Genomic DNA, 12,572 nt, shown 5'->3' with positions numbered 1-12,572 from the left:
TTACCCAATTGTGCAGTGGTTCACTCACAGAAAACTTCGCGACGGTCATCGTAATCCGGTTGCAGGCGCTAAGTTGTGTGTCGTTTGAACGGGTGTCGGCGCTGATTATGTTAAAACATCATTTCTATAGTATATTTGTGCAAAAGCTTTAATTCTTCTCTCATCCTTCAGATCTGTTTGCTGTGACCTCAATGGATGAGTTGCAACATCTAGCGTAGCGTGCTAAGGTCCTGCATTGTCATTTCTTAATGTGTTATGGCATGGAAAAAAAATCCTTAATTTACTTCTGTTTCTGAATGTTTCATCGTTTCTGTGCAGCACTGTCATGTCATCGCTTGAAGAGCAGAGTGTCGGTGGGAGTGACCTCCGGTTGCTGTTCCGTAGCGTAGTGCAGCCTCAAACACAGTGAGACCCTCGCTATGAGACATATTTGGTGCCTTCTCTACCAAAACGTCTTCCTCGCTATCTTCTGTTGGTTCTTTCAACATTTCACTGAGCGATGCGTCTGTAAGTTGATACCGTTCATCACTCTTCATACAATCCGTAAGTTCTATTTCATTAGGATCATTACATCCGGGTGTCTGTGAAATTAAATCTGACAATTTTTGTATGTCATCATCATTGTTATAATCGGAGTTACTGTCAGCAGACACATGATTTTGCTAGACAATACACTACGTTCTTCATGGTTGTCTGTTTGTGGAAGTTCGTGATGTTTTCCTCACATTCTGTTGTTTTCAGGAGTAAATGTAGCAGGCGGTGTCGATAAATTTTTAGACTTTCTAAAACGCCCTGATCCATACGTTTTATCAAAATATTTACATTAGGGGGCAAAAATAAAGTACAAATTCCATCACTTTCCAGTTCCTGTTCATCTGGATGTAACCCTGCGTTGTCCAGCAATAAAATTGCCTTATTAGGAAGACCCCTCTTTCTCAAAAATGTTTTAGTTGCGGGCACGGCAACAAACACGCGCCTGATCTCAGTAGAGGGACGTCACACTATGATGACATGGCGAGAATGATCATGGAATGAAATGCAGTAGCAAAATCACTTTAAATTAGCGAAATCAAGAATTAAAATAACACTCGGATTTAACGGAGCCTCGGATTTGCGAGCCTCTAATGTATTCATCACTGCGCACCTGCTTTTGAGGTACTCTCCTTTTTGAAATGTCACTTCTAGATTCCTGATCCCTGAAAGAGGTTTTCCTTCTGTTTGAATACGAGGTGATTATTAAAACTATAGGCTATCATTCTAAAATCCACGGCAGTTCAATTTGCTATCCTAGCTTCAGTTATTTACAAATGCACACACTGTTACAGACATCGTGATACCGGAGGCCGTTGTACAAACTTACCACTCACAGTAAACACAGAGGGAATGAAAACTATTTGAAGCACCTCGTCTGTGAACTACAGACAATGAAACAGTAACTTAGGTCAAAGAATAAGAAAAGTACTACATTGTACAGGGGCCGATTCATTGGCTGAATGATCAGCATTGAGGCCTTCGGTTCAGAGGGTCCCGGGTTCGATTCCCGGCCGGGTCGGGGATTTTAATCCCCTTTGATTGACTGGGTGTTTGTGTTTGTCTCAACACTTTCCTCTTCATATTCAGGCAACACACTACACTACCTACCACCACAGAAACACCCAATAATTATTAAATCCCTCCAAATAGGGTTGGCGTCAGGAAGGGCATCCAGCCATAAAACAGGGCCATATCCACATATGTGTGACACAGTTCACACCCGCGACCACACAAGTGTGGGAAAAGCGGTAGTAGTAAAAGAAGAAGAAGAATACATTGTGCAGAAAATAGTGATGCTAATATAGTGATGTTCGCCGTGAAATATCGTCATCCGCAACCGTAGAATATCTGCATAGTTGCGTGCATTCCTCAGTTCAGCCAAGATGCGTGTAAAATGGCCATCATTCTTACATAGCGTGACGAGCTCATGGGAATTACTAATCATTCTGCAAATAAGAAATGGAACCCAGTGTAAAAGAAAATCCGATTTAATTTATTACTGCACGTTTTAATCATGTTACACCTGAATATGAAAAGTGTATTCACAGTGAGAATACCGCTGTGTTAGCGAAGTGCAGGTTTATGACAAAAATCGTATTCGTGATGAAAGTTATGGCCCGCACATAATTTGCAGTACAACCAAAGACCCTATCGGAAGAAACTCAAGTTATGGTTAAGAATGTCTCCCGATTTTTGCGTACAACTGTGATGTAATTCATCTTTATACTAAAATGTTAAATACAGAGACTGCTTAAAGTATCTCCGAAAAACCGCGGATAAGATATATAAGTATTTGGAGGTAGTATCGTATGGAATGAAGCATGCAGTTCGATAACTGGATCTGGCAACGCAATGGACTCTCTTGCTCGGAGTGGAAGGTAGCCTTCAAAATGAAGTGTAGGTCTAATGTTGCGGAAGTCCGACCTGTGCCGGCGAGAAGTCTGGAAGGTACCCAAAGTCGGCGTTGCCACATTTACATAGAAACCCTTCCTCATGTGCTCGGCAATGTCCGCAATACATCATGCGTCACATGCTAGCCGAATTTTTGAAAAGGAGAGGGTATTCGTCTCATGAGGATGTTTCCGGAATCACTAAAGTGAGCACGAAGCGAATCGACATCATAGCCTTAAAAGCTGACTCAAAAACTGGCTATATACTAGACCCAACTGTGAGGTTTGAAATGAGTTCAGACCAGCCACAGGGGGTTGACAATATCTACAAACCCACAATGCCTTAAAACAAAATTAATGCAATCTTGAACGTACTGAGGTGGTTGAATAGATGGTGGATGCTCGTGGAAAGCCTTCTTGTAAAGACCTGAAAAATGCTAGGTATCCCAAGCAATACCATCAAAGAAATTTCAGTCTTGACAGTGTCACGATTTTACGGAATTTAATTATAGGCTTTGTGTCAATGTCTTCTTATTCTTAATCTCTTCTTCCAAGTTCCTGTCATTTACCTACAATGGTCTTACGATATTATTTGTCTCTGTTATGCTAATAAAATAAAATAAAGATAAAAACAAAAATAATTTCCCTGCACACCTACGTCATGAAGAAACTATCGCTGAGATATCACTGACCATCGCTTAGAAAACGATTGTTTTATAATTGAGAAGTGTCTGTTCAAAAGATTCTATTTCCACTTCCAAAAAATAAATAATTATTTCGTCCACGCACATTGCAGTAGTTGAGCAATCCAGACAAATAAGATGTAATTCCTTAAACGTTGTGCCAAACGCGATCATGGGTACGTTCAATGCGCCTTTTATTTTATGGTTCTTGCGATTTTCCAACAACTTTCTTAAGGTGGAAGGAGCACATTTGGAACAGACACTCATCAATTCCTTTCCATACCGTAGCATATCACTAGATCCATGCGCACAGTAAATATTGTGCATATTTCTTGCATATAGTTTTCTTAATTTTCATTAAAGTTGGCAGAAGAAATATTTCATATTTAAACGTACACCTAGAACAGTAAGATCTCTTGCTACCGCCCACTTAAGTGGTGACTTCAAAGACCACATCCTGGAATTTAACTCATTACTTTAATTCGGACATTTCATTATTTACTTGCAAATATAATCTACAGTGTGTATTTTCTTGTTTCCATTGACAGAATAAAATCATTTTAGGAACTAACATTAAAATAATTTTGCTTTTCTTTAAAAAATGACGCATGTGTTATCGGAAACTCAGACATCAAATTACTTTTGGATATAATGCACAATATACGTAGGACGTGAAATACCTTTTCCACACATTTTAGGTTTATTTCACGCACACTCCCTTCCTTTCCTGCGCGCAAATACTGGCCTTATGCCTTGTTAAACGACATTACCGGTTATAGTGATTGTTTGAAGCTTGCAGAATACAATCTAATAATCTTAAATATCTATTTTCACATTCCCTGTTTCATGTAATAAATAATTTTGAAAATATAAAAGTAGAATAATTAGAATTGAAAATGAATCACACTTAGTTAATTAGGCTAAACATCGGCAGGACCCAGACAAATCTCCACCACATATATAAAACCGAGGACTCTCATCAGTTCATATCGGCTTGTCAATATATCACTGTCCTTTCCCCTTCCATTAAAATGGTATAAAGTGTTATACATTTCAAATCATGAGTTGCATCACGCATTGCTCGTCCGCTGGTTGGGTATCGCGTTCACAGCCTAGTTTCACACTGAAGTGAGCGGAATTAACAAATGTACAGCAGTAACTCACGTATAGCCACATGGCGCCCATCAGTTCGTATGCTATTACAAATATTCTGTTATCGACAGCTTATTTTTTAAACTGAGTGAATATAATGCCATATTGCTCCCCTTGAGCCTCATATTTAGGGTGGAAGTTGAGGCGTATGATGTACGGTCAAACTTCAATAACTCTAACTTCTAAAGGGAATAACTTAATTATAGCGACAAAAGAAAAACTAGGGATGTACTTCCTGTTATGTAAAGAACAATTGGTGGAGAAAATAATTCGTTTCGAGAAAATGAGCTTACTTTCTTTTTTACTTTTGGGCGCGCGATACAAAGTGACGAACTTGCTGTATAGTCTGTGCCAGAGCGCGAGCTGCTGGCCGCCTCTATGCTTCGGAGGAGGGAAGGGAATGGAAGGGAAGGGAGGGGAAGGAAGTGGAATAATAATAATAATAATAATAATAATAATAATAATAATAATAATAATAATAATAATAATATCCGGGTCTGTGTTGTAATGGTTAGTGTAATTGGCTGCCACCCCCGGAGGCCCGGGTTCGATTCCCGGCTCTGCCACGAAATTTGAAAAGTGGTACGAGGTCTGGAACGGAGTCCACTCAGCCTCGGGAAGTCAACTGAGTAGAGGTGGGTTCGATTCCCACCTCAGCCATCCTGGAAGTGGTTTTCCGTGGTTTCCAAATTCTCATCCAGGCAAATGCCGAGATGGTACCTAACTTAAGGCCACGGCCACTTCCTTCACTCTTCCTTGCCTATCCCTTCCAATCTTCCCATCCCTCGCCAAGGCCCCTGTTAAGCATAGCAGGTGAGGCCGCCTGGGAGAGGTACTGGTCATTGTATCCTCCGACCCAATGTCGCACGCTCCAGGACACTGCACTTGAGGCGGTAGAGGTTGGATCTCTCGCTGAGTCCGAGGGAAAAACTAACCCTGGAGGGTAAGCAGACTAAGAAAGAAAGAAAGAAATAATAATAATAATAATAATAATAATAATAATAATAATAATAATAATAATAATAATAATAATAATAATAATAGCTTTACTTCCCACTAACTAAATTTTTACTGTTTTCGGAGGCGCCGAAGTGCCGGAATTTAGTCCCGCAGGAGATCTTTTACGTGCCTGTAAATCTACCGAGACGAGGCTGATATATGTGAGCACCTTCAAATACCACTGATCTGAGCCAGGATAGAACTTGCCACGTAGGGGTCAGAAGACCAGTGCTCAACCCTCTGAGCCACTCAGCCCAGAAAAAAAGTGGAGTGCATGATAGACGGAGACAGGGATAATGCTCGGTGCGAATGCACAGTTTCTCATTCATTTCGCACTTTCGCTTCTCAACCACAATATGCAGTGTATGTTTTTCTGCACACATTGGCTGCTTAGTTTACGACAGAAATAGGTGAGAATGGCTCCGTTTCGGTACACCAACGATGAAATGGCTGATGTGCACATAGCCTATGGGGCAACAAATTGCAAGGGAGAGAGCCCGCACGGATTTGTGGCGTCTGGCACCATCATCGCCGCCAACCTCATCATTCAACCTTGGTGTCCATTGACAGGTGACTGTGTGCCTCAGATCCTCAACACTGGCAGAGTGCCGTCCGTACGGAACCCAGAGTTTGAAGAGGCTGCTTTAGAAGAAATAGATGACAATCATCAACCAGTACGAGGTCTGCAACAAGGATTGTTGGTGCTTCTCATATGACGGTGTGGAGGGTGTAGGGAGGATCAAAAATTTTTGCACCCTTATTGATATCAATCGACGAAAGAACAAACACCGCTGGTTTACCCACAACGCCTAATCTTTGCAAGATAGGTCTTAAACAGCTGCTGGAATATTTCACACTCCTTGTCATTGCTTCCTTTCACGGATGAAGCTACATTTACGGGAGAATGCTTGGTAAACTCCAGAAATTATTATTACTACATGTTTAACGTCGCACTAACACATCGAACGTTTTCGGCGATGGAAGGTTGGTAAGGCACTAAGATTGGGGAATTATCGACTGCGGGCTTAATTAAGGTACGGCCCCAGAATTTTCCTGATGTGAATCGGGTTAACCACGGAAAACCATCTTCACGGCTGCCAACGGTGGGATTCGGATCTATTATCTCCCGACTGCTAGCTCGCATCTGCACGACCCTAACAGCATGGACAACTCGTTCGGTAATCACCATAAATCGGCGTTTTGGGGCGGAGGATATCCCTCACGCGACAGTAGTGAGCACATTTCAGCAGAAGATAGTTTTCCGGGATTAAGAACCAAGACTTACGTGTTGTAAGAGGCTATCTTCCTCCGCCTGTCAGACTCTCTCTCGTGAGGCGTTGCTGGAACACATTTGTCACTGCAGATCTGCAACTATGTTAACATTATTAGGTGCAAGATATCTATATATATAAAGTAACTTGTCGTGACTGACTGACTGACTGATTCATCATAGCCGAACCAAAACTACTGGACATAAAGAAATGAAATTTTGGGAATACATTTATATTAAGAAGTAGGTGCTCGCTAAGAGAGGATTTTTGGATATTCCTTCGCTAAGGGGGTGAAAAGGGAGTTGAAATTTAAAAACGAGTGTATCTATATCTCAAAACTTTAAAAGTTTACAGATGTAAAAATTGGTATTTAGAATCTTCTTTAAAAATAAGGAAATACGTATTTTTGGTTTTCAGAAAATCCCAACAGGACGGGTGAAAAACAGTGAAAAAGGGGTTGAATGCCTTTAATCAGGATATCGGTGCTTTTATCTCAGAAACTGAAGATATTACAGACCTGAAAATTGGTACTTTTGATCTCTTTTAGAAATAAAGAAACATGTATATTTTTGTTTTTGGAAAATCTAATTAATGGGAGGGTGAGAAGGGGGGTTAATTTTTAAAATGAGTGTATCTATATCTCAAAACTTTTAAAGTTTACAGATGTAAAAATTGGTATTTAGAATCCTCATTAAAATAAAGAAACACGTATTCTTTTGTTTTCGGAAAATCCAAGTAGGAGGGATGAAAAGGGGTGAAAAATGGATTGAATGCCTTTAATGAGGATACTTATATCTCAGAAACTGAAGATATTACAGACCTGAAAATTGGTGTTTGGGATCTCCTTTAAAAATAAAGAAACAGGTATTTATTTTGTTTTTTAAATCCAATTAATGGGGGGGGGGGTTGAAAAGGGGGTTAATTTTTAAAATGAGTGTACCGGTATCCATATCTGTAAACTTTAAAAGTTTATAGATGTAAAATTTGGTATTTAGAATCTTCTTTAAAAATAAAGAAACACGTATCTTTTTGTTTTCGGAAAATTCCAATAGGAAGGGTAGAAAAGGGTGAAAAATGAGTTGAATGCCTTTAATGTGGCTACTTATATTTCAGAACCTGAAGATATTACAGACCGGAAATTTGGTGTTTGGGATCTCCTTTAAGAATAAAGAAACATGTATTTTTGGTTTTGGATAATCCAATTAATGGGGGGGGGGGGTGAAAAGGGGGTGAATTTGTAAAATGAGTGTATCTATATCTCAAAACGTTTAAAGTTTATAGATGTAAAAACTGGTATTTAGAATCTCCTTTAAAAATAAAGGAACACATATTGTTTGTTTTCTGCAAATCCCAATAGGAGGGGTGTAAAAGGATTGAATGCCTTTAATGAGGATACTTATATTTCAGAAATTGAAGATATTACAGACCTGAAAATTGGAACTTTTGACCTCTTTAAAAAATAAAGAAACGTTTTTGTTTTTGGAAAATCCAATTAATGGGGGGGTGAAAAGTGGGTGATTTTTTAAAATGAGTGTATCTATATCTCAAAACATTTAAAGTTTATAGATGTAAAATTTGGTATTTAGAATCTCCTTTAAAAATAAAGAGACACGTATCTTTTTGTTTTCGGAAAATTCTAATAGGAAGGGTGGAAAAGGGTGAAAAATGGGTTGAATGCCTTTAATGTGGCTACTTATATTTCAGAACCTGAAGATATTACAGACCTGAAAATTGGTGTTTGGGATCTCCTTTAAGAATAAAGAAACATGTATTTTTTGTTTCTGGATAATCCAATTAATGGGGGGTGAAAAGGGGGTGAAATTTTAAAATGAGTGTATCTATGTCTCAAAACGTTTAAAGTTTATAGATGTAAAAACTGGTATTTAGAATCTCCTTTAAAAATAAAGGAACACGTATTTTTTGTTGTCTGTAAATCCCAATAGGAGGGGGTGTAAAAGGGTTGAATGCCTTTAATGAGGATACATATATCTCAAAAAGTGAAGGTAATACAGAACTGAAAATTTGTATAAATAAAGAAACACGTAGTTTTTGTTTTTGGAAAATCCAATTAATGGCGGTTAAATAGGAGAGACAAATTGGGGTGAATTTTTTGAAAGATTATATCTACAGAATATCTGAGAAACGTAAAATGTTAGAGACGTAAAAGAAACATAGGTGATTTCTTTTTGGAAACTCCCCTTAAGGGGAAATAAAAAGGGGTGAAATTTTAAAAGGAGAATTTCTACAGAATATATAAAAAATTAACATATTACAGAAGTGAAAAATAGTATTTTTATCTCTATTAAAAATAAAGAAATGTGTATTTTTAGTTTTCGGTAATACCACTTGGTTGGAGGGGGGGTGTTAAAGTGACTGGAAATGGTGTTGACTTCTTTTAATTAGGCTACTGATGTCTAAAATGAAAATGTTACAGACGTGAAATTTGATATTTGGAATATGCTTTAAATGTAAAGAAACACTTCGGAAAATCCAATGAAGGGGGGGGGGGGCGGGTGAAAGAATTGAAAAAATAAATGACTTAATTGTATGAGAATACATACATCTAATAAAAATAAAGTTGTTACAGAAGTGAAAATTGGTATTTGGATTTCCTTTAAAAACAAAGAAAAACGCGTTTTTTTTGGGGGGGGGGGAGCGGGAACCATCTTGCGGGGCGGGAGTGAAAAGGAGTTGAATTCCTTTCACGAGGACACATAAATAAAAAACTGAAGAAGTTCCAGTCGTGATAATTGGTATTTAGAAGATCCTTTACTATTAAAGAAACAAGTAATTTTTGCCGGAAAATTCACTTGCGGGGTGGGGGCAGGAGTGTGAAAGGAAGTGAAAGAAAGTTAATTATTTTTATTGGGATGCTTATATCTCAAAACTGAAGGTAATAGACGTGAACATTCGTGTTTGGAATCTCCTTTAAACATAAAGAAACACGCCTTATTTTAATTTTTGGGGGGAGGGGGGTATATAAACTTAACGGCGGTGGGGTGTAAAAGGAGGTGAGACCAATTGATTTTACTGTTCATAATGTACTTATAAGGAGCCTCCGTTGCTCAGGCGGCAGCGCGCCGGCCTCTCACAGCTGGGTTCCGTGGTTCAAATCCCGGTCACTCACTGTGACATTCGTGCTGGACAAAACGGAGGCGGGACAGGTTTTTCTTCGGATACTCTGATTTTCCCTGTCATCTTTCAATCCAGCAACACTGTCCATTATTTCATTTCATTTGTCATTCATCGATAATTGCCCCAGAGGAGTGGTTCGGCAGCCGGCACAATTCCTATTGTCGCCGCTAGACGGGGCTTTATTCATTCCATTCCTGACCCTGTCGAATAACTGGAAACAGGCTGTAGATTTTCGATGTACTTATTCTGTTCATAAGCCGATCATTTTTAATCTTTGCTGGGTTCGATTTTAACAGCCATCTTTTCCTTCGAAGAACGTTCTTAGATTACAGTAGAATCTCCTGGCATATAAATAAAAATTTAAACACATTTGAAATGAACAATAGGAATGAGATTGACCGTCTAATTGTTCACCTCTATAATAAGGTCAATAATGCACGGAAGTATGTCTTTCGTATCGCCATAAATCCCGCACACTTGCCTACGCGCGGCAATGGTGCTGGTCACATTGTCAGCAACGACAATGGCAGCAGATGTAATTTACCGCCAAGTAGCGGTCTTGTATCTTGCTGTGTGGTCCAGAACATCTAATAATAATAATAATGATAATAATAATAATAATAATAATAATAATAATAATAATAATAATAATAATAATAATAATAATAATGTTCTGGACCGTCGTCAAATTGTGCGGACCACGCTGGAAACGGGTCCTGCCCTGGTAATGACTACGAATACAGTCCAGCCGCGGGTTCAGTACCGCCAAGGCATCCAAGACGACACCACGCCGGATCTCCTTCAGGATTTGATCCATACTAAAAATGCTTATAGGAAAAGATGGCAAAGATTTAGGGACCAAACTGACCGCGTGGAATACCTGGACCTAGCCCGGGAAGTACGAAATCGATTGCTGGAAAGAAAGATTGAAAAATGTGAGGAACATTGCCGTAATCTCTCAGAAAACGAGCCAGATCGCGAAATTTGGCGGATTCTCTCAGAAAACGAGTCAGATCGCGAATTTTGGAGGATTATATATAAAACGTTAAGCATTCAATTATAAATTTCAGTATAATACCGTAGCGAAGCACGGGTATCTTGCTAGTTTACATATATACAGATATCCCTTAGAGAACAGTCCTTCTTCTCTGCCCTCGTGTCCAGGATTCTACCTATGTAAAGAACACAAAATAACACAAAGCAACCATCTAAATTAGTACTGCTGTCTTCGTTATAGGGTGCAAACTAGTTTTCCGCTCCCATGTCTCTGTCAAAGGGGGGGGGGGAGGGAGAAGTGGTGGATTGATTTGTTCTTGGTCGTCTGGCTGCACTGCCATCGTCCTATTGTCTTGTGTTTCTATCAATCCTTCATCCCCTGGGTCCCTCGGGATGAAAACAGCTGTAATCATAGGAAACATTTTTACGTAGATACATGGTGTCTGCAGTGTAGTGAGTGCTTGTGTAATGTAAAGATGGCAGCTTAGGAGTTGGCCGGATCTCGGCCTCCCGCCTCCTAACCCTGTAGCTGAACAGAATGTGTTTCGGTGTGCGGTACTTGGTGTAAAGATCAACGCCATAACGTCCTACCCCACTTACTAGTGGATTGATCTTGTTACCCCATTACTTGGTGTACATTCTAAGTGTTTGTTTACGAATACGATGTCTTATCGGGCGAGCGTTCGTTATTATGTAGAGTAGCCGTAGTGCTGTGTTTCTAGGTAGTTTAGCCGCTGCTTGAATGCATTTGTGTTGTATGTTTTCCAGCTTATCTTCATCATCGCATCGTCATCGCAGGGAACCCCCACGCCGGGGCTGCATACATGATTATTGGCCTAATTAAGGCCTTATACATGTTTATAGCTACCTTCCTGTTTATACTGGACTTTTTGTTCAGAATTGGATAAGCTGCCTGAGTCTTATGTATACCTTTTTATGGATGGCTTTAATGTGAAATAGCATGGTAAGCTCTCTATCTAGGACTGCTCCTAGGTATCTGGCCTTGTCATGCCAAGCTATATCCTGATTAAACAGCTTATCGTTCGTTCTTAATCTGCTTACCCTCCAGGGTCGGTTTTTCCCTCGGACTCAACGAGGGATCCCACCTCTACCGCCTCAAGGGCAGTGTCCTGGAGCTTTAGACTCTGGGCCGTGGATACAACTGGGGAGGATGACCAGTACCTCGCCCAGGCTGCCTCATCTGTTACGCTCAACAGGGGCCTTGTGGAGGAATGGGGAGATTTTGGAAGGGATAGACAAGGAAGATGGAAGGAATCGGCCGTGGCCTTAAGTTAGGTACCATCCCGGCATTTGCCTGGAGGAGAAGTAGGGAAACCACGGAAAACCACTTCCAGGATGGCTGAGGAAGGAATCGAACCCCCCTCTACTCAGTTAACCTCCCGAGGCTGGGTGGATACCGTTTCAGCCCTCGTACCATTTTTCAAGTTTCGTGGCAGAGCCGGGAATCGAACCTGGGCCTCTGGGGGTGGCAGCTAATCACTGTAACCACTACACCACAGAGGCGGTGCTTAAACAGCTTATGCGGTTTAATATTTGCAGGCCTGTGCGGGCGTCTGTTCTTTCTTGTGAACAGCACACCTCCGCATTTTTCAACATTGACCTTAATGCGCCAGTGGCACGGCATATATGGCTAGTTCGCCAATTTGAATCGCGCACCTTTAAAAAAAAAGTAACCTCGCTTTCTCGTAAAGAAAAATTTTCTCTGCCAATCCGAGTGCGCCATCGTTCTTTACATAACACAAAGAGCATCACTGATTTTTTTTTGTCGGTATAATGTCCGGCTCCATGGCTGAATGGTTAGCCTGCTGGTCTTTGGTCACAGGGGTCCCGGGTTTGATTCCCGGCAGGGTCGGGAATTTTAGCCTTAATTGGTTAATTTCGGTGGCACGGGG

Source organism: Anabrus simplex, chromosome 2, assembly GCF_040414725.1.
Source record: "Anabrus simplex isolate iqAnaSimp1 chromosome 2, ASM4041472v1, whole genome shotgun sequence".
Lineage (NCBI taxonomy): Eukaryota > Metazoa > Arthropoda > Insecta > Orthoptera > Tettigoniidae > Anabrus > Anabrus simplex.
Note: the sequence above shows the minus strand (reverse complement) of the source record.